We start from the raw sequence: 24,444 nt of genomic DNA, 5'->3' as shown, positions 1-24,444 counted from the left end.
GGCTGTTACGGCATCCAATACAAAACAATGAAATTTATGCCTGCTGAATTGTCAAACTCTGGAGTATTCTGATCACCTGATCTCAACGCAAGCTCATTTTTTGTGTGAACATGAATTCCAAATTATTGTTACGTCGGACAAGCTTATGCATTTTGACGCTTTCAAAACAAATGAAGTGCCTATAAACAAACTGTGAGAAAAACAAAGAAAGATCACTTGTACCAAAGTGCATGGAAAATGAGCTATGTAATTGTGAACGGGCTTGTTTAGTATTTCAGCGCCATTATATCTAGGATTATAAAATGGTGCAGATGCAAAGACTTACAAAGGAAATCTTATGAATGACACTATCTACACCTTTTTTCATGGATTCAAATACCTAAATAGATCAGTAACATAGCTATGTTTCATCTGATAGCAAATCAAACTAACGTTACCTACAACACTAACTGTAACACACACCTAATTATGCAAAATATTGAACCTAAACTTTTTAAGGAAGTAGACCTAATGTTCAGACCTACAAGATGTCACTGAAACAGAATCAAAATGGCTCTAATTTGTCACCTAGTATGATATTGCTAAGAACGTTATGGACAGCTTTTAGAAATGGTTCTTTATAGAATTAGTCCTGGGAGAACCTCTTGAAGATTTCAACAACAACAACAAAATACAGTTGATGACATGAATTAAGGAGCCTTGTATGTTTGTGTTTGTCTGTTTGCTTGTTTATACTTTTGTTCTCACAAGTAATACAATACTCCTAAACCTCGTAAGCTATAGTAACTTTTTTTTTTCTTGTCATCTCCAGTGTCATTATCATTTGCAAACTTTGCGATGGTATCTTTTGGTGAACACTTTCATTCGTCTACTTTGTTGTTTCCTGACACGTCTGAAGGGGAAGATTATTTATAAGAAATGGACGGCATCTTAAACAAAAATAGATTGGAACATAATGGGTTACTTTGAGCTTGCTCGATCTTAGAGCTGGCATTGTCATAATCTCCAAAACAACGTCAAAAAACAAACAAACAGACAGATTAACCCAAGCCATACCAATCGTCGTTTTCTCCCATACTAAATTCTCTTTTATGTTAGAAATTTTTCAATATGCGATGAAATTTTGAGATTCATTTGACAAAAAAAGGTGATTTCTGTAAAATTCATGAACTCAAGGGGAAAACAGACATAGACGAGAAGGTCTTGCATTTCACGAGAATGAAAGAACAAAATAAAGATATTACCAATGCGAATTTTTTTTCAATTTGTCCCCTTTTCAAAATGACATTTGCCAAGATCGCAACTGCTGATTAACAAACACGTTGGAAAATTGCTATGAACAAACACGTCAGAAAATTAGGAATCAGTGGGACTCGAAACTGTCACCTACTGTTCTCCGGGCAGCGACATTACCACCAGGCTGTCCCTGGTTGCCGGCAGTGACACGATGGATATGGATCAAATACCGAAGCTCCGAAATTCCTGCATTGTTATGTTGAGTAGTCTAATGCAAAAGTCACAGAGACAGCCCGGATCACCCCGGAAAACCCGGATCTGATCCGGGGTGATCCGAGGAAAGATCCGTGTTGACACCTTGGTGTTTGTCCGTGTCAATGCCGCGCTCTTCCGGCCTTATTCGTGTAGCTGCCGTGTTGATACCGTGTACACAGTCATACTAACGCTCGTCGACACTCCATCGAGGTATAAACTATCCCAGATCTCACCGGATCTCCCCGGATCACCGTGTATATCCTTGAGCATCCGTGTTTATATGTGAGTGGGGCATGAGGCGGATAAGGCATACTAAAAAATAAAAAAAAAACATGAAGGAAAGATAAGCATCATTCAGATGGGTGAAGGTTCAGATGCGATTTACTGACGTATAGTCACATTTAAAGTCCTCAGCGATAAGCACGATGATCGGGGTAGTTCCGGGATAGTTTTGTCCTGGATGGAGCGTCGTCGAGCGTTGATGACTTTACACACAGTATCAACACGGCAGCTAAACCGATAAGGCCGAAACAGCACGGCATCTACACGACATCTATACATCATCTACCCAGAATCTACATGGCATCTAAACGACACTTACACGGACCAACACGGCAATCCCCGCCGGATGACGCCATATGTTTATGACCTTCAACAGTTTTTGTGTTCGCCTCCTAGATGCCCAAGGATGACAGGAATCAGGAAATGAACAAGAATCCCTTCCCGGATCACCCCGGAGTGATCCGGCATGTCTATGTGACTGGTCATCAACGCTCGTTGACGCTCCATGCAGGGCGAAACTGTCCCGGAACTCCCCGGATCATCGCGTAGATTGAGGATCCATTATGGACTGGGGCTTTTATTCGCAACTGTTGATCTGTTAATTAACAAACATGTAGGAAAAAAGGCTCTATTCCCACTGGTTACCCTTTTCAGACATGTTTGTTAATGTACAGACCAGTAGTTGAAGCGGGAGACGAATTGAAGAAACTCGCATTTGAACTTTCACCCCAGTGAATGGTATCGTCAATAATGTCTTTCTTTCAAAGACAGTAGAAATACGTCGATTTTGTTCCCAGGCGCAAATCTTATGGCCAGATTAGTTTTCGTGTACTTTCCAAGTTACATTCCACTTTTGCTCCTGAGACAAAGTATATCCGGTCTTATTTTCTCCAAAGGCTGCGATGGGGATTACTGGAACACGTGAAAGGGCTGTGAGAGCGTTTTAGGTAAATTTTAATGTGAGGATTAGTGTAGGTTTTTTTTATATAAAATCATATTTGGATTAACGTGCATATATTTCATGTCAGCAATTATTGTCGTATGGCAAAATGTTATGGAACCACTTTCTATAGTTTATAGTTTTCAATGAATTCTACCCAGGCGAAGTACGTTATGTACCTGATGGTAGTCAGCATTGTAGTATGACGTACACATTTACTGATGTTCAGATAATATAGATCAGCACAATAACTCCTATACCAGCAGCAAACTTGAAATACAAATATGATACCTTGGGCCTAATATTCTCATGCTGTAGTCGAGTATACGTCACTTCCAGCTTAGCTGGCGGGGAAATAAACAGGTTATGTGTAAAGTAGTCTACTGGTGCATAGCTGGAATGTGAATACTTCCATACAAAACATACAGCAAACGAATCTTCGTGGTGATACGCACGACACGGTGTGGGCGTTTAGAACCCTCAGCGTACCATTGACTTTCATATCGATGCTATTTTTAATGAAGAAAGCAATCCTATCTCCCTTACCCAAGTAACGATCGGAACGATACATTTAGTAATGGTCTAAAATATTGGTGCCGAATTTATATCAAGCCAAACTTCCGATATGCCAATTATGCTAAATTCAAAATTGTGTAAAGATTAAAGATTTTATTATAGAATCGAAATTCGTATTCAAACATCTGCCATTGATGTGAAAAAGACTAAACAAATACTTTTCAGGTTTATTCAACACTTCCTTAAAAACAAATGAACATATATTACAGAAAACATTCAGCATTACAATCAATTAGACTACACAAAAGCATTATCATTACAACAACATTCATAAGAAGTATAACAAATCAAAATGATTGGATAGTGTTAGGAGACAACGAATATAAGGCACAGCCTTATATTATTAAAGCCTGTCTCTAGAAAAATATACACATATATTATAATAAATCATGTCATAGAAATATTTTTGATAAATATAAGACATTTAAGCAAGTTGAAACGTGGCTGTACTCACCTATTATATAAAAATAAAAAGAAATGGTTTCGGTGTCGTTGTAAGAATTGAAACCGAATGGTCGTGGGAAGAGGTTTGAGTGCAAATGGAGGTGTCTGTTAGTCTAAGAGCTCGCTGATGGTCAATTTACCCCACCAAGCCCAAAAGGTTTGACCCCACAGAGTTGATGGGGCCACCCTTCTCATTGCAAAAATGCCAGTCATCCTCGTCTTTGAGGGCGGGTTTGGCCCCCAGGGACCCGCCAAAAGAGCCCTCCGGCGGGTGTCCAAAGGCCCTCCGGTGGGTGTCCACGGAGCCCATGAACAAACTTGGCCTATATGAATGTCCTATGGGTGTACATAATCAAAATATGAAAACTTACAAAATATCTGGTTGGGGAAGGGGTTGCCAGACCGCTTGTTTGCTGCTTTCACTCAATCCACATTTCTCTTTGGGTTTTGGTTTCATTAAATTCTGAGTATAAAACGTATGATTCCAGGTTATAAATATCCACTTCTAATATCTTGAATATTGTCTGGACAGTGAAAACCCACCCTATCCGACTCAGTGACCTGTTGAAAGAAACTTACATAACAATTATTACAGTCATTAACTGCCACAGTACTCTGGCGACAAGTCATATTTATACAAGTAGGCCTCACTTCCTTTGTAATACATGGCTGTACAGTGGTAATGGCGTTTCTCAATGTTTGACTTGGAAATATTGTTGAATTGCTGACACCTGAATGAACACTTCATGGTTGTAGCCCTTTTTTTTTTTGCACAAAGCAGGCCACACCACGATATCACACAAGTTGTTTGTAGCCGACATAAACACATTTTTTCTTCTTTTTCGACTCATAATCATGACCCTGCACAGTCCTGTCATCTGAGTAGTAGCAAAGGAAATCAACCCGATCAAAACAAGTTAAATGTCACTGCTCACTTATTTTGTATTCGTTTTGTTTGCTTGTTAATTGTTTGTTTGTTTGGTTGGTTGTTTTTGTTCATGTTGATCTTGCTGTTCAAGTAATTATAGAAGATGGTACCGGTTTGTGGTCATATAACAAAGAAAACATGAAAAGAAGTTTGAGGTTTAATATCATGTTTATGTTGTGTTTGAAAGGACTGTTAACAAAAGAGAGTTCCGTTATCTATACACTGTTCATTTTCTCCATTAAAGATGACTTAGTAATTGATATACACACGCATAGGTTTATTTATTTACAAAAATACATATATTATTAACAGGACTATAAATAATATGTAATCATTATAATTACATGTATTACGTGTTTTCACTTTTTTTATTATTAGATAATAAGGAAGAAATACGGTGTGTAAAAGCGAGGAACAATGTTTGAATGAATAAAAATGAAGTCAGAAAATAGGAAGATTGGGTAATAGCGAAGTGAGCCGAGATAAAGAGGAAGGGAGTGTAGCAGAGAGAAGAAAGAGAATAGAAAGAGAGATAGAGTGGGGAAGGCAGACAGCTAAGAAGGAAGCAGACGAAGATTGGAAAATAGATGGAAGGCTGGGACGAACAGTATGATAGTAAGAGGGAGCCGGAGAGAACAGAAATATTGAATAGATTTTGCACAACAAACTAGAAAATATTGGCTTTGGAATGAAATGTAAGAGATTGTTGAGGTTACTGGTAAAGTTGTTCATGTATGCGATTTTTATTTTTTAAGCAATATATTCCTAAAATCAATAAACAGAGGTGATGAAGATAATTAATGTAGTACAAATTTTCTTCAATATGCCTCCCTCCATACAGAGGAATAGAGGCAAACAAATTAAAGACAATCCATACCCAATATTTATGCCTCCGCCACGAAGTGGTGCCGGAGGCCTTATGTTTTCGGGTTGTCCGTCCTTCAGTCCTTCCGTCCGTCCGTCCTTGCGTCCGTCCGTAATGAATTTTGTGGACAAGGTAACTATCAAAACCTGTTGAGGTATCCTAATGAAACTTGGCATGTATGTGTATCAGGGGGTGAAATTGTGCCTATCAACTTTTGGGTGCACATGCTGAAGGTCAAAGGTCAAAAGGTCAAGGTCAAATACATAACATGTCACTATTTCCACCATATCAACACAATGCCTGAAGATATTTTCGTGAAACTTAATGTATAAATGCATTACCCAATTAGGATTCTTTTGTGAAAGTTTGGGTCGTGAGGTCAAAGGTCAAAAGTCAAAAGGTTAAGTAAATATATTAAAACTTCTTTTTTTTTCTCTGTACCTTGGTAATTGTTCAAGGTATCTTCATGGAACAGAGTATGTTCTCACTGACAGTGATTGTCTAGAGAATGTAGGGTTCATGGGGGTCAAACATCAGGGGTCAAAGGTCAGGTGCAACACTTCAAAATTTTCCATTTCCCTCATGTTTATGCAATGCCAGCAGGATTATTATTTTTTTTTTACCCATGGTATATGCTTTTATAATCTAGAAATTCTCCGGAATTTTTTTTTCTTTTTCTTTTATTTTTGCCTCAGAGGTCAAAAGGTCAAAGATCAAGTGAAAGTGCTGTTCTAGAGTTTCCAACATATCTTGGAAGTGGCTCAAGTTATCTTGAAACGTACTACATATTTATGCATGTTCTGCCTGGCAGTGATTATCTTATGAATTTTAGGGTCGAACGCCAAATGAAAATGGTAACAATTTACTACAAATGTATTCAATACAGAAACTGCACCTTTTCTCCATACCTTGGAAATTACTTGATGCATAAATGTGTATGAACGGGTCAAAGTCAAGTCCTTAAATCCCCAAATACTTGCTCTCCTATTCATCCAGTTAAATCAAGGTGAAGGAAAGTGAACATTCAACACATTTGTGACAAACTTGTCACTTTAATATTTTGCCAATTTTGTGAAAATGTAATCACAAATTGTTCACATGTACTATCTAGACCTATTAGGAGAACCATCCATTATGGCGGAGGCATACCAGTCGCCAAAGTGAAATTTCTAGTTTTATGATTTTTATGATGAATTTATGATTATGTCTTCGTATTTTCTACCCATATACAGCATGTAAGTTCAGATAACTCATTCTGTAACATCATTTTGTGACACAAGCTGTTACATTTTTTTTCTATGACGTGTGTCTTCGTATTCTAGACGAAAGACTCATGGGAGATACGTATTAAATTGTTTATTAATATAAAGAATGTTGAAACATATCTTTATATTTGTGTGTGTTGTGTATAGATACATGTGTATACAATACAGATTATTAAAGTATCAAAAATTACAAAGTCTATGTTGAGGAATAAACAAAAAAAAATATTAATCTGTCATGTCCGTCGCATCTACATAAGGAGAGAGGGGCAACTTATGTGATTGAAATACAACATGACAGAAATAAAAAAAATTATTAGACTAATATAATATATATATTACACTAGGCGTTTTTACTACTCTGGAGGGTAATGCACGTGCCAGATATGACACAGGTGTTTAGGGGTATGATCTTTAATTTCCCTCCCATGACTTATATTTGTATAATAGATTAAGTATAACATCTCCGAATAACAAAAGAAAAAAAGCATAGTTGAGAGTAAATTAGATTGTTATTGGACATCAACAATCTATCAATAATCTCCCAAAGCACACGCAAACAGTCGCAAGCAAAATTTATATAAACCGTAAACAGTCATTGATAAGGAACTGAAAAAAAAAGCTGTTATCAATTTCGAGTAAAGTTACAAGTTCTAGATATTCATTACCATTTGCACAAAATCAGGATGTTGAAAACCCTAAGCCATCCAACTCAGTGTCATGTTTACGGAAACTTAACAGCAGTTTCAGCCATGAGCTACAAGACCACGGGTTCGACATATTTCATACAACACGGCGCGTATTTGTGTCGGTCTCGTGGGCCTTGTTGACTTAGTGTCGGACTCATGGGCTGCATGACTTGTGAGCTGTGTGACTCGTGAGTTGTATGACTGGTAAGCTGTGTGACTTGTGCCTGTATGACTCGTGGGTGTCGGTCTCGTGCCGTGCGCCCGACTGAAACCCTCATTATTTTAGAATGAAACGAATTAGTACCAAACTCTTAAATAGCGCATAATTCTGCACTACATGGCTAATACTAACGAGATTTAAATGCAGACACAAATGCATGAAGGTGGAAAATAGTTCTTTTACCATACATAACATTTCTCCTCATAATGGATAATTGCAACATAAGTTTTCCAACACACCAAAGAGTAGGCCCTATCTCTGCCACACGGAAAGTAACAGGAAAGACATGCAGCCGGTTATATATCAATGCTTCATTGGCAAAATAGATCACAACCTGTACAGGGAACTCCCGCTATAATGTAGCTCTCGTCACAAGTGGTTTACCAGGGTCCTTTTGTTATATTGTTTTATATATATCTAGTTTTTTTTTTCTTAAATAACCAAACAATTATGGTGTGTGAACAAATATACAGTTGTCGATTTTGGAATCTTTACTTTATTGTTTACAAAATATTGGTGTTTCTTATAACAGGAGTGAATTGTACAATTTTGTAACATGCCTTTTCAGTTGGACAGTAATGTAGTGTTACCGATTTATTGATATGGCTGCCGACAAATCAGAGAAAAATGTTTGAGAGAAATGACCTTCAAAAGTAGTATTTCAAGAGATGGCATGGTATAACTACTGTATATGATTCAATATGTTTTGCGATATACATCAAGGAAGCAAAAATACCTTGGCACATTTGTATTACTTGAAATGAAAATATATGCATGACTCATATCAAGGTCTCACTTAACATTTGCATAATTTAGAGTTTGATCACATTTGAAGCTGAATTAGATTGTAACAGTTTTACTATTTTTAATATTATTAACAGTATTGAAATAAACCTTGTAGTTGTATTTCATTGTAGCAGACACCTTACAACTATGTAAAGATAATAATACTCCTTGTGAAACATCATTTGCTGCAAAGTAAATTTTGTCCAACACAAGTAGCAGTCTGCATGATTACAGCACACTCTTTTAATCATTGTTGTTTTTTGTTCTGCCTTCTTGATGCAGGGTCACATTTGAAAGTGCAATAATAGCATAGCAAGATGTGAAATTAACACAGTAAATTCTGGTGGAAAGAACCTTGCTTCAACGAGGTTTCATTGTATTTCGTGACGTCACTTAACTGGGGAATTTTGGCATAGAAAAATTCGAAATATAACACTACAGCAAACAAAAACAAAATACGACAAAGCCATGAGCAACGTAATGGGTATCACAGAAGGTGTTTTATTATCAGACTCTGTTATACAGATTCAACAGTTCCTCTGAAACAGGAACTTTCTATGAACTTGCATGGCCAGAGGAAGTAGTGATACTATCTGTAACATTATATGCAAAGCTAAAACTAATACGTGACAAAGATCGTGTTTGTTAGTATACCGGAAGCAGACAAGTAGGATACAACATAAGTGGAGATTTTTGCCTTGTATTCGTTTTGGTGTAAATGACAAAGTGATAATGTGTGTGATTTCTATCCTAGTCTTGGCAATTGAACAGTTATTGACATAAACTTATACATGTAGCATTTTCTTGTATATTATATCAAATTATGGTACTATATTACTATAAGTGGTACTATATTTTGAACCTTACGTGCAGAGTTGTAACTAATACGTGACAAAGATCGTGTTCGTTAGTATACCGGAAGCAGACAAGTAGGATACAATTTAAGTAGAGATTTTAGTCTTGTATTGGTGTGAGAACATAAAGATTTTATACTTTAGTCTTGCCAATTGAATAGTCATTCACATAAATGTACATTACCTGTACATACAATTTCAGAGTTTGTGAATTTTTGCCAAAGTGTATGTTTATCTTGTGAAAAACACAACACAAAAGTATAAACAAGCGCAGGTTAATTACACAAGCTAAACTATTTTGCTAAACTCTGTACCATCTTGTACATTGAAAATGTTTACTGCCTCGCCTCTGAGTAGCGGAAGTGAGACGTCGATATTTAATTCCATCGTCGTTTTCGTTGTTGTCAAAAAAAAAATAATGTTGCACTTCCGATAACTCCTCATACCTTTGAGCAGCACCTCGAAATGCAGACCAGGACATAATAGTCATGTGTTATATGGGTGAAGTCCGCTAAGGATAAAGGTCAAAAGTCAGTGACCTTTCCCTGATAGGCAGTGTACTCATTATGCTGTGGTGTACTCTGAATAGCTTGTCACAGCGTTGAGTTGTGAACTCCAAATTCACACCCAGCAAAGAGTCGGGTGTTAAAGATGAGACATCGAGCTGGTGTTAAATTCTCGGCTCGCATTTTTGTTGTTAAATTAACATCACCGGGTGTCACTTCATTATGTATATATACGTAATATTGTTGTTGTCGACATGTATTTTGTTATTGTTCTTTCTGTTGATTTTGTACATCAACAAGGCGAACAAGAATGCTCCAATGATAAAATAGTACTCGATCTTTGAAAAAAAAAAAAAAGATGTGAACAAATTTGACACCACTGTAACACCAGTTGGAGTTGTTTCAATTGACACTTGGCTGACATTATACTTTCAACATCAACATCAGGGGTATTAAAACAACACCATATAGTGCAACTGTTGAATAAACGCCATCGCAATGACAAAAATATCACCAGCTATTCAGTGTCAAGCTAACACCAGTAGCAAGTGTTAAGTAAAAACTTTTCAACACGATCAAAACGTACTTTCTTCACCTGATCCACATAACCATTTGTTAGATTTTACAGCCATGGGTTTAATGTAACATCGAAATTTTTAAAGTGCACCAAAGGTATACATGAATTTTAAATGTAAGTCAAGATCGAACACTAGTGTTAATTACGCTCTACAAGGTGAAAGGTAAAAAAGTCCATAAAATTACACACACACAAAATCACAGTGCTAACAAAGATGACAATTATAACAGTACAAACTGTACTGCTGTTATGCTGTTATTTTCATATACACATGCATAGCAATCGCTTATACAACATTCCATAAAACTAATCGACTTTTCACAATATCTGCCCTTCCTGCACAAAAAAAGTGTATATCTACTGTTTGAATCTCGAAAGGTGAGGAGACTTAGAAACCACTATACTACTAGTAATCCACGACAGCATGCAACATCAGGTATCGTACATGAATGACGGGGAAGAGCTCAGAAAATGATAAGACTGTAATTCCTTTCACAGAAAATTAAAACCATGAAAACGATCGCTAAATCATTGCTAGAGGATGGCAAAGGCAAGCAACGAGTTATCATTGGAAGTCTGTTTGATCTTACTTGTGAAGATGGAATCCTCCTCTTCAACATACTAGTAGTATGTTGCGTCAGGTTCAGATATACATTGTATTTCATACATTTCTTAGGCTTTTGAGGCGACCAATTTCTAGCAGATCATGATAATTCGATTAGATTGATTAGATTCGAATTGAATTTTGCTCTCATATTGGAGTGTTAACCCACTCTCAAAGTAGTGAGCCCAACCCCGAAGCTGGACCAGAAACCATCAAAATGAAAGGCATCCATGTGACCTTCAGGAAACAAAAAGAGTGTCCACTCAAGTGTGTCATAAGTGTATGTTAACGCGGCAATGATATTATGTTCAAAAATCATTAATAAACATGAACTGGACAAAAGGCGACAATGTCACCGCACTAATGCGGTATCTAAGAGCTGTGAGGTACTACTGTCACAATTTAAAGCAAATTTGTCTCAGCACAACAATGTTCACCTTCTAAACACACGGTAGCCCTTCATACCGAAAGACAGTCTGAAGTAGCAATAATGCTATAACTTTTTTTTTTCATGCATATGCAGTTCTATTTCAAACTGCCTGATACCGTCAATATGTCTTGCAACGAAATTAATCCTATACCACACTTAACACAACTATTTGTTCGATTTTTTATTATCATTATTATACGATTATTGTCCGGGTGTCATTGGAAGACTTTCGTCAGGTATGACTAGAACGTATAGGCAATGAAATAAATTCCCGGTCCAATGTGCCAAACAAATGCTGTTCCTAAGATCCTATGTGCAATGTGATGTATAATCGTTGTGTTCTGCCCTCGTTCTTCAAGGTCTCCAGCGAGTATTACAAGTTTTTTTTTCTTTCATTTTTTAACACAAAATTCCTCCTTTCAACAATAATTCGAATATCTGTTTTCAGTTGAAGTCACAATACTGTACAAAACCACCGACAACATCAACAACAAAGAATCCAGAGTCAATAATGAATTAAGTCTGTAATAGCTTTCCTACAACGTTTGAGTAATATAGGCATCGCAATTACATATTTCGTAAAAGAGATTTCTTAGAGTTAATCTACAAAGTTTTACGATGGAGTGAGTACAGGATACACGTTTACATAGTTACGTGCGTACGTACTGTTTTCGGGGACAGCAATGTTTTTCGTAGTAAGTCTACTGGCAGTGCATAATAGGTCTTCACCCGAACAAGTTGCTATTCTTCACAATGTAATAGTTAAGATCGCTGTGTGTGTGGGTGTGTGTGTGTGTCTGTCTGTCTGTTTGTCTATCTGTCTGTCTATGTCTGTGTCGTGTAGAAATACAGAACTTAATTTTGATATAAATAAATTTAAAAAACACCGGATGGAATGTCGATATTCACCTTTGATAGCATAACAAATCTGGTCGTCCATGTGGTCTATACAAGGTATAATCATGTCATTACTATAATTCAACATATGAAATTCAAAATATTCTGTTCATGAAGTAAAGTAAGAGCAATTACAGAAATACACCATAAAAGACTATGAGACATGAGTCCCATATGAGAAGTATATTACAGGTGCTCTCATACATAATAAAAACGATATCCATTCCTATTCATGCAATCATAATTACCACTGACACTATTTACATAAACTACACAAACAATCAAAAATAGCATACATGCAGTTAATGACATGTTTTTAAATCATGATACCAATTTTCTTATATGAGATGAAATAATAAAACTAAGAAATAGCTTGGTATACTCGCTACTTACTCAGAATGTGCGTATTGTTACTTGTTTTAGTATACTTGTACTTTTGCTATCTGTATCCTGAAGCCCATAAATCAATATTTTTTTTTTACTCAAATACAAAGTAATTTAAAACAAAACATTTTTAAAAGGGGTAGAAAAAACAAGTGGAGAAAGCACATGATACAGAGTTGTTTCTACAAGACTGATCAACAAGGATCATGTTGACTTGATCGGATTGATTAGATTCGAATTGAATTTGTTCTCCTACAGGAGTGTTAACCCACTCTCAAAGGAGTGAACCCAAACCCCGAAGTTGGACCGGTACCACATCAAAATGGAAAGCATACATGTGGGCTTCAAGCCCCAAGGACAGCAAGGGTGTCCACTCAACTGTATCATTAGTGTTAGTTAACGCGGCATAGATCAGATGTTCAAAAATCAATACGACATGAAGTATTATCTACAGAGGGCGGTAATCTCACCGTATTAATGCGGTATCCACGAGCTGTGAAGTAAACCTGTCACATTGTAATGCGAAATTGTCTCACCAGAACAATATACACCTTTTGAACACACAATAGCCCTACATATCGAAAGACGGTCTAAAACAGCAATAGTGTTATCATTTTTTTTTCATGCATATGCAGCTCTATTTCAAACTGCCTGAAACCATTAATATGTCCTACAACAAAATTCATCGTACCAAACCGAATACATTTTTTTTTTACGCCAGCGTCTATAACAACGACAATGGTGACAACCAAAACCAATCTAATCGAATTAGTTTTTATTACACGAATATTTGTTCGTCTATCATTGGATGACTTTTGTCAGGTATGACTAGAGTGTAAACAATAAGATTATACTCCCGGTTCTATGTGCCAGAATGATATTGTGCCAAAGCTCCTATGTGCAATACAATACATCATCGAGGTGTAATGCCCTTGTTTTTCAACGTCTCCGTATTACAAGGTTTCTTTTTTTTTAATTTCCTTTGTTAACACAAAATTACTCTCTTCAACAGTAATCTGAATTTCTCTTTTCAGTTGAAGTCGCAATATTGTGCAAAATACATAAAAAAAATGATCAAGAGTCAATACGAAATAATTCTAAAATAAATATCCTACAACTTAGGAGGAATATAGGCATCGCAATCACATATGTTGTAACAGAAATTTCTAGACTTAATCTATAGGTTTTTCGACGGAGTGAGTATAAACAGCATGTTGATGTACCTGCGTACGTACCTTATTCGAGGATAGCAATGGGAATCTTAGTAAATCCATAGACGTCATCCAAACAAGTTACTATTCTTCACAATGTAATAGTTATGAACGTCGTGTGTGTGTGTGTGTGTGTGTGTGTGTATGTTTGTGTGTGTGTGTGTGTGTCTGTATATCTGTCTGTGTCTGTGTCGTTTAGTATAGAACTTGATTTCGGATGGATTGCCAATATTCACCTTTGTCAGCATGATAAATCTGGTAGTGCATGGTGCCCACATAGGGTATTATCATCTCATTATTACTATTCAACGTATAAAAATCAAAATATTCTGTATACATCAACCAATGTAAGAGCAATAACATAGATAGTTCATAAGAGACCACGTACAGTAAAAGTATATTACAGATGTTCACATGCACAATTAAAGCGATATCCATTCCTATTCATACAATTATTATTTCACTGTGAACTACACTAAAATTTAATACAAGATACAAGAGAGCATGATACCATTTTCCCTATATGAGTTGAAAGAACAAAACAAATAAACCGCTTGCTATACATGCTAGTACTCACTCAGAGAGTGCGTATTGTTATTTTTCAGTATACTATGCTAGTACTCTTGCTAACTGTATCCTGTGATGAAAATCATATCAGATTTAGATGTTATTCATTATTTTCGAATCAAATACAAAGTGTTTGCAAACACTATAATGAAGAAGAAAATAATTAAGACAAGTAGAGAAAACGCATGAAATAGATGTCTCTTCAAGACTGGCCAACAAGGTTTGTCATTCAACCATGCATGATGACATCTCAACAAGGTACTATCACGTGTCAGCAGTGTCTCCAGCTGGTAGTCTCTGCGTGTTTTTCAACTTTCAGCGGTACATAAGAGTACGTCTCAGTTAAATTAATATAGAGCTCTCACATTTCTGTTGTTAATGTTTTATCTCACTGCGGCTCTCTAAAAACAAAACTGATGTGGGGTTGTTAAGTGCGTAGGTTCCTCATTAGATTTTGTTTTCATGCAATTTCATAGCATAGACACTAATGTCCTTCCTCGTTTTGTTCCCGAATTTTAAATCTTGGTTCAATGTCTTTCTTCTTCGGGACCACCCACCCCCCCCCCCCCCCCTCATTCGGACTTGGTTTATCATTCTCCAAGACACACCATGGGGCTACTCTAAAAGTAGCTCCATGGACAGATCACGGCAGACCACTTGGTGGAAGATTGCACGCTTCATTGCCTGGAAGGTGGATGGATTGCCCTCTGCAACCTCATCCCTGCTGCCAGGTCCTGGCTGAAAGACGCAGCCTTTTAATAGTGATACCGCATATAGGACAAAAGAGGACATATTAGAAAGACCATAAGTAAGAAGATGATTCCAAAGAACTTTGTGTCTCCTCTTTTTATGATGTTAAGCCTTGGTTTGTTCCCCTCTCCTGCTTGATTTCTTTATCTTGCTTTTTCTCTTCTTCCTCTTGCATGTGTCCTTTGTTGTCCTGGTCCTCTCAAGAAACCAACTCCTCGAAGAGTAACATAATAGTTATTAATAGTAACTAATAGTATCATGCTTCCTTAGTTGTTTGTCTGAGATTCGTCCGGAGCTGGGAAGTTTTCTTGCCCAGAACCCTTGACCTGTTTCTTGGCTGCTCTCGTCTTCTGAGCTGCTGTCGTCTTCTGAGCTGCTGTCATCACTGGGTGTCTGTTGGAGAGTGAGAGGAGAATTTAATAGAAAGACAATTTTCCAAGGTAGGAGAGGATTGGATGATGTTTGTCTAATCCAAATAAAAGACCGTCCAGTTCGAAATCTTCCAAAAGTAGGCTAAAAACGAATTTCTGCATTTTTACATAATAAGTGTCAGTATCTACTAAGCTATAAAATTATATATAGCTAATGGTCCAGTAAAACTTCAATATCTCTATTTCAGTTTCGTTATAAGCCGCAAAATTTTGATATTTGGTAGAAAAACGATAAATTTTCAATGTAAGGCAAAAAAAAAAAAAGATGACGATCAACCCAAAGGACATATTTTTGGTTCATTGAAAAAAAAATGGAGTCAGTGACATTATGTGGTTTTAGTCTGGGCCGTTACATAAATGTATACAACCCGCGGTTAGCGAACCCTTAGGGCGCGTCTACACCGAGCACGTTAAGAGCAACGGGCCGTTTTTTTGTTTTTGTTTTTTGTTTTTTGCTATGGTGCCCAAAAAGGAAAAAAAATCGTAACATTTCTATGACTAAATAATCACGAACAACGAAATAAACAGAAGAAGATCAATTTTGTAACAAAATTATTGCCAGGGAAGTGATATTGTAATAGAACCAGACATAGTTCCTTTTTGGCACACCATTGCAAAAACCCGGCCCGTTGCCCGTACCGTGCTCGGTGTAAACGGGCCTTCATCCTTGCCATTGGCGTTCATTCAATAAAAAGTATTGTGGCAACATCCGAACAAGTTTATCGCCAGAGCACTTATGTACTGCATTTTACTCGAATATGCGATGTTGCATAATTGTCGCTCGAAACAATTGATCCTTGACGACGTATGCTTCCAACAAATTCTAAAATTAAAGTTAGTATCATCGTTTGCGGGAATCTGACAGCACCTCAAATATTAGATGACTAACTTCATCTTCACCATGTCCAGGCAGCAACGTACGCCGCAAGCTCGCGAAGGGTGAATTGTTTGCGCGACGACATGTAAGGCGCTATGGTATCAATGCTTTACGACAGCCTACCATGCCTACGTCTTACCGGAAAACAGAGATGTGTGGTTAAAAACAAATCATCAAGCATTAGGCCTACTTTTGAGACATTTATCACACCTCAACCCCCTAAAGCGCAATATTTTTCTTTCACCTCATATCAAATTACTTATCATGTTGGAATTGAAAGCATTTCTTTCAGTTTAGTTGGTTTTTGTTTGTTTTGTTTTTGCTTGGTTTGTTTGTTGTTGTTGTTTGTTTGTTGTTGTTTGTTTGTTGCTAAAATTACCGACATAACCTCGAAATTAAAAATCTATGTATCAATATGTGATACTACTAAAAGACCCTATCGTATAAGACATGGTGTAAAGCACATTGCTGATGTCCTTTAACTTGTTTTTACATTCTTCGCAGCGGATTAATTCCCTCTCGTTTCTCCTCAATGTTCACTATTACGTACTGCTGAATAAGATTGAACTGGATTAAGATAAGACATCATACTCTTGAAAGAATTTCCCACAGTAAATCTCTTCGCTGTTCTTCTTGTGACTTTTTCTCTGCTTTCACCCGGATGTTCCACTAAGGTAATGCTAGGCTATCAATAACTACACTTCATGAATATCACATATAATATATTATTAATAATTCCATAATTGAGAGAACAAAAGAATGAGAAAAAGGGAAAAGCTAATAACAAAATATATACCTGTATGACTCCTTGATTATCTCTCGGGAAAGATCTTAATGGCTTGTCATTGATGGTGATGCACTCCACCTGTAACATGATGAAGATAATCAAAAGGACACATCGTTATCACTATTAACCGATTGTTATTTCTCTGAAAGAAATGGATTCATAGCAACATAGCTTGTATCATATTGGTTGGGTTTCCTTGTTAATAAGGAATGGCACAACCACCTCCACTGCAGAAAATATCATTTGTCATTTTAACAGTTTTCCTGTCAAAAGACCTGGTTCAAAGTACGGCTACATTAGTTACGTTCAGACGACAATCCTTAACCTCGAGGATAGGAAACCTCGATGTTAAGCTTGTAGTAAGTGAACGTGAAGACGTACTCGTAGTTAGCTAACCTCGAGGTTAGCTCGATGTTAAGAGCCACGAGAAATCTTATGGATAGCGCTCTAACCACGACTCCCGGGCATGCCGGCTGTCTGGACACAAAAATCAACGCACTCAAAGGGGCAGGTATTTAACCTCGTAGTGTGGACGCACGTCGAAGTTAACCTCTAGTTTAGGGTTTGTCATCTGAACGTAATTATTGTCGGATGGGCAATGCTAGAAATTAAAGTGATTTATAATGATGATGCTTCAAATAATTGTGATGTTTTTTATTTTGAATTTTCCTGTCTGATTAATATCACTGTGCCAGACAAAATTTTATCTGAAAACATCATTGCCCCCTCAACGGCTTCACTTTCTGCAATAGATTGTAATACCACCTCCAAGACAGTTGTGATATACTCCCCTCCCCTCCCCTCCCCTCCCCTCCCCTCCCCTCCCCTTCCCTCCCCTCCCTCACATTGAACGAAAAGTGAGCAGATTAAAATAACTGATTCTTACTTTACAGCGAGAAGCCTGTGAGGAAATTGTCGTGAAGAATGTCCTTGGCAGTGTCACCCTGTTAAGATAGGCATATGTAAGATTGGGCAGACGACACAGACATTCAGCTAAGTTTGCTGCTCCTGACTCTGAGACTAAGCTGGTGTCCAGTTCGGAAGGTTTCACGGAAAATTCGCTGATCTGTAAAAGAAATAAAAACAAAAACAAGAAACTACAAACGACGCTGTGGCGACTGGTATGCCTCCGCAATATCGCGTGGTTCTCTAAATAGGTCTAGATAACATCTTGGCAATTTTAGACGGTAATTGACCGGCAACAAGAAAAAAAAAAATGAAATGAAAGGACATGACAAGACTGTCATAAATGTTTTGAGAGTTTACTGTCCTTGACCTAGTTCTCATTTTTGTTTCATCTTTTTTTCAATGAAATTAAATTTTATTAAAAAAATAACAACATATATATGAAGAGTTTGTTCGCAAAAACCGATAAGTCCATTTTTAAAGATTTTGAAGTACGGTCTCTGACATAAAATACAAAATAATGCACTTTAAATTATATATTGGTCACTACATATAAAGGTACATTTTTGAAGTTATGGTCAAAAGAAGCAAAAATTTTCTTATTATTCTCTTTATTTTTCTTGACCTTTAATCTCAAATGTCTCCATATGGCAAAATACGGACTTATCGGTTTTTGCGAACAAACTCTTCATATGTTTGTTGTTACACAAATACAAAACGGTCAATGTATTACGAAAATGCATACTATTATGGAACTAATAATTGAAGGGGTCGGTGCATTATAGTGCTAACCCACACAATGTTCATTTTGAGATAATCGCTTTTGAAAGTTTGAAAAAATCCATAAATCAGATTAATGACTCGAGAAGGCCAATTTTTTCGTATATCAACCTTTACATACTCAAGATTAAAACAGTGTCTTGGAGAAATTTACTACATTGATATTTTGGTGGATTCAAGAGGATTTTTCAAGTCACATTTCAAATTTGTGGCTTAGCACTTTATTGCAGCTGCAGCTCCAGCCATAATCCATCATTAAGTTTTTAGGAAAATATGCCGTTGCCATGACAACGCATTATGCGATACTAACGAAAAATGTGCCTTGCACATCTACCTTTCAAAGCGGTCACACATGCCAAATTGGGGTTCAATTGCTCAAAAAATGAGAGAGGAGTTCGACCCACAAGATTTTCAACGGACTGACCGCCCGACCGACCGACCGATCGACCGACCGGCCACCCGACCTCAGAGTGATTCCTTTATACCCCCTACACACTATGTGTGGGTGGGGGTATGATAATTGCGTTAATGGAAAAGAAGGAGCTACGTTGAAAAAAAAAGCTTGTATAAATGCGGGCCACTTGGTACATTGAACTGACATTACAATTTCGTTGGATGGCAAAATTGGTTTTGAGATCATCTTGTTGGGAATACGTTTCAGCATTTTAATCTTCGATACCTGACTTTCTGACTTCATGACATCAAAATTCCCCAGAAAATCATTGACAGGTAATAACATATAGACCGATTAAAGTAGCGATTTGTGTATTGTGGCCCTCTATCGGCATGGGCAGCGCCAGTACTGCGGTGTTCACGCCTACCCCCCCCCCCCCTTCCCCCCCCCCCCCCCCCCCCGGTGCACCCGCACGGACAGTCGCAATGCAGCGCGCGTGTGCAGTGTTATCTGCTCAGCTGTGTCTGCTGCCTTGGGGTTGGGCGGAGGGGGGGGGGGGGTGGCTGGGGGGTAGGCGTGGACACCGCAGCGAGACCTAATGGCTGGGCCGTGTAACCGCAACTTGTCTGCTGCCCTCAACGAACCCGAATCGGTCTGTATGCATATTGTACCAAGTTTCATGAGGATACCTTGAGCCATTTCTGAAGTATGGAGAAAAAATATCTATATATATTCACTTGAATTTCCACCTTTAACCTCATGATCCCTGGTAATACATGTAAACACTAAGTTTAAGAAAATATATTCAGGCATTGTATAGATACTGGGGGAAAGCTGAATTCTAAGGATTTGACCTTTGACCTTTAACCTTGAGCAAAAATTGACAGGCACAACTTCGTCCACTTATACACATATCATGTCAAGTTTCATTAGCATGCCTCAAACGGTTATCAAGTTAGGCTGTTACTGTCCACAAATTAAGTAAAGTTTTAGTTACCGTTGTAGTCTACATGTTGGAAGCCTACTGCGCTTCCAACAGCAAATGACACATTACATAACGCACAGTAAAAGAATACATACCTGGCATGATGATGCAGAGGTGACGGCTGTTGAGAGGAAAGTAGCGGACATGTAGGGACACTCAAGACTGAACTTCGAAAGACGTGGCATAGCAAACACCCATTTGGCCAAGTCATCTCCCATCGAGAATTGATAGAGGGAATCGTCCTGAATGCTGTCAAAAATCAAGTGCAGATCTTGAATCTGCAGAGGGGGACGAATCAAAGTATTAATAGAAACAAGTGATAACATATGACCATGTCAAAATGACAAGAATGAATAGCTTAACAAATGAAGAGCTTGCTTCAAAAGATATAAATCTATCATTTTCAATGGATTTAGCGCCTTTTGGAAGCAAGCTCTTCATATAGGTTATCATCGAAGAAACCAACATTCACCAAGACAAAGATGGAAGCTTGAAACATGTCTTATACATGAAGTCCTCGCAATGATCAACTATGCACTCCAGGAGACACCTCTTGTAGAACACTGGAAATACGTAGATGACATGACCATTGCTGAGAATAGGAAAAAGCAACTCTGCAAGGGCAGTCCCGAACATACTCAAGGAACTCAGTAGGTGGTGTGCCGAAGCGGAGATGAAACTCAATCCTTTGACATGTTAAATGATGCGTGTCGCGTTCACCAAAACACCGCTCTCACCCCTCCAGCTCAATCTTAACAATATTTGGGAGAAATGAACGAGATTAAGCTTCTTGGTGTTACTATTCAAATCAATCTTCGTTAGGATTCGCATGTTTATCACACTGTCAAGAGAGCTGCTGCGAGGAAGCTCTATTGACCGCGTCATGAAACGAGACAGAGCACAATCTGGAGACCTATACTTACCATCTTCAATAGCCTAGATACATCAGACAAGTCATAGAGCATTGTGTACCGGTGTGGTACTCATTCATAACTAATAAACAAAGTAACGCCACCGAAATGGTTCAAAAAGAGCGCTCCGTATAATCTTGGTATGGATCATATGAGAAGGCATGTGTGATCTGCTACATTACTTCACTCTGTGATAGAAGAGATAGTTGTGTCTGAGGTTCGCTGCTTTACTCTATGCGAGAGTTCAAGTCTGGTTCCCGCTGACCCAGAACAACAAAGTCAAGTGCAGGACTGAATGTTACAGGAACAGCGCAATGACTAATTTGACAAGGATCATAAACTCAGCTTGAGATTGGTGGTTTAAAGTTTTCAAGTGGTAATTATGTTGTACAGGTTTTTTTATTGTTTTGTGTTACTCATAAACAGTATATAATTCACACCAAAGGTATATTATTCAGAGAAATTTGTCAGCTTTGGATATGTTTGCAGATTGATAAGTTGCAGGTTGTCATGGTTGAGTACTAAAAGAATTGTACTTGATTATCAATTTACATAGGATACCGTAATGTGATATAATTTTCAATATAACACAATGCGAAGACTGAATATCATACTATGAACCATGTCTTTCGGTAATTATATACCAATCAGTGTGAAAATTTCTAAGAGTTATAAGCTTTGAATTGAAATCAAGCTAAAGCTTGTTTGTTTCAGTTCCTAATATGATTTTCAACATCCTGATTAAATCTCCTTTTTGCAATTTCTTAAACCTCTCTCTATCCCTCTCTGAAACACGCTGGGAAACGTCCTCCTCTGAGGCCAGCGGACTGAGGCTGAATTTGGGGGTCAACTGGCAACTATCGTATAACAAACAAATTTTGTAATTTTTTGAAAGTATATGTCTTAACAAACTTACCAGTAAGATTTACCCAGAATTTCTGCGTCGGAACATGCCCAAATGACGTCATCAATATGGCCACCCCAAAACCAGAAAAAATGAATGAGAATTTTAGGATATCTCAAGTGTTCATTATACAACTGACATTAATCATGAGATAAGTTGCCAGTGTATGTATTTCTTATTTCCTGCCTTTCTTCAAGCAAAATTGGGTCCATTTTTGACCTCTTTTTCAAAAAATCTGAGCCCAAATTAGGTCATTTGTATGGCAACTTTATGCTGAAAACAATTTTTTTTTCTCAAACAAAAAATGCAACACCCTCTCAACGATAAACACCATTTATTTTTTTTTATTTATATAAGTATGTAAATTTAATTAACTGGAGTTGAGATCTAACCTGTGAGAGACCATAGCTACCATGGTTACACTCAAACTTGCCTGTAGCCATTATAACACCGCTGTCCAGATATCACAATTTTCATTATTAGTGGTGTATTATGTATATTCCATCTCAGTAGCTGGATTTTTTGTTGTTTTTCGTTTTGCATTTGGCACAATCATAAGACAAGCTGACATTTTGTTCAAGCCAATTAGGCATAGAACATAGATTAAGTCAATTTCTCATAAGATGAGACCCTCCTCCACCTCAGCCCCCACTCCCAATAAAAATGGTTAGTTCATGGCTGTTCCTTTCTTCCAGTCCTGTAGGGTGTTTCACCAAACTTCTCATTGGTTTCAGTTTCACTTCACTGGTTTTAGTATCGCTATCTCACCTTTCTGATTGGTATGTTTCAGTCACGAGGACTTGCTAAGTGAAACTGAAAACACTAATTGACACTGATCTCACTGAAATCAATGTTGGTGAAACGGGTCTTGCATGGACTTCTGTACGATATCAAAGCAAGCTCATTATACTCGATGGACTACTACAACAAATACTGTACTTCTGACAGAAATGAAGCACTGTTAACAGAAACTGGATACACATTTTGTCATAGATCACATTAGTCCAGTCAAAATAGGGTTTCACCCACTACTAATTGCAGTAGGAAATTCCACTGCAGTGCTACTTGTTATGGGCTCCTAAACACCTTACTCAAAGTCCCAAGAAATCCAGTGGGGCAAAGTGGCTAAATTTCCATAATATGCAAATTAGCTCCCATTATGATAAAAATACAGTGTTTCCATGAAAACTATACTTCTAGGTTTTAGATTGGAACACCGAAAGTGTTGAAACCTATGTTTACAATGTCAGTTAGTGCGATTCAAACATTCACCATGTACATAGTCACGGCCTCATTTGCATTACATGCAAATTAGCTCCCATAGGCCTAATGATAAAAATACAGTGTTTCCATGAAAACAATGCTTCTAGGATTGAGACCGGAACACCGAAAGTGTTGAAATCTATGTTTACGATGTCAGTTAGTGCGATGCAAACATTTCCAAGTACATAATCTGGGCCTCATTTGCATAGTATGCAAATTAGCTCCCATAATGATAAAAATACAGTGTTTCCATGAAAACAATGCTTCTAGGTTTCAGATTGGAACACCAAAAATGTTGAAACCTATGTTTGCAAAAATACATAATTATGTTCTATGGGTACATGCCTTTAAACAGTCCTTCTGGTCCTCTAGCAAAGAAACTTCTGTTTAACGAAATTCAATAGAGTCAACAGACGATATATTGCTCTGCAATTTTGACTTACACAGACATAGTTAAAGTGGTTATCATTCGAAGGGAGCGTATGGGAAGTACCCGCATTAACTGCCTCTATACATGACCCTTTGTAACGCAAATATCAACGCAATTACAGTCGTTCCAAAAGTGCATGTCTAAAAAAAAAGCCGTTCCTTGAGTTTTATGACTATCACTTGAGTTTTATGTTTATGTATAATTATCGTATGGTGCTATAATCATTGTAAATTCTTTTCATTCGACATAGTTTTACGCACCTCATTTTCTGTTACAAAGAAAGTGATGTCTATCTGTTCATGTTAAAAATGAAATAAAAATTAAATTGAATTGGATTGAATTGGATTCCTGCCATATCAAGACACTTTTTTTTTTCTATAAAAACTGCCGGGGTAGAGATAAAATAACAACATTGATCTACAATATATATGCAGTCCAAAGGGTTCACTTGCAGAGACCACCTTGGGAGAAGTGCTCAAAGTAATTCCATGCATCCTAAAGGCGCTGAAAAAC

The 24,444-nt window shown here is 37.4% G+C and overlaps 1 protein-coding gene and 1 long non-coding RNA gene across 2 annotated transcripts in view; both read right to left on the bottom strand.

Annotated features, from left to right (window-relative positions):
- LOC139732086 (uncharacterized) overlaps window positions 1–24,444 on the bottom strand; it is a 300,102-nt gene that overhangs the window by 109,811 nt on the left and 165,847 nt on the right. The window lies entirely within an intron of this gene.
- Window positions 17,368–20,558, bottom strand: LOC139732093 (uncharacterized). The gene is made up of 3 exons (XR_011711008.1): window positions 20,519–20,558; window positions 18,245–18,424; window positions 17,368–17,436 (listed from the first exon to the last, which is right to left on the bottom strand). It is a non-coding gene; the product is annotated as an uncharacterized lncRNA (long non-coding RNA).

The sequence above is a fragment of the Diadema antillarum genome, unplaced genomic scaffold, assembly GCF_040938485.1.
Source record: "Diadema antillarum isolate AM-2024a unplaced genomic scaffold, OU_Dant_1.0 seq00000399_RagTag, whole genome shotgun sequence".
NCBI lineage: Eukaryota > Metazoa > Echinodermata > Echinoidea > Diadematoida > Diadematidae > Diadema > Diadema antillarum.
The sequence above is the reverse complement of the archived record's forward strand: the minus strand, read 5'-3'. Positions and strand labels throughout refer to the sequence as shown.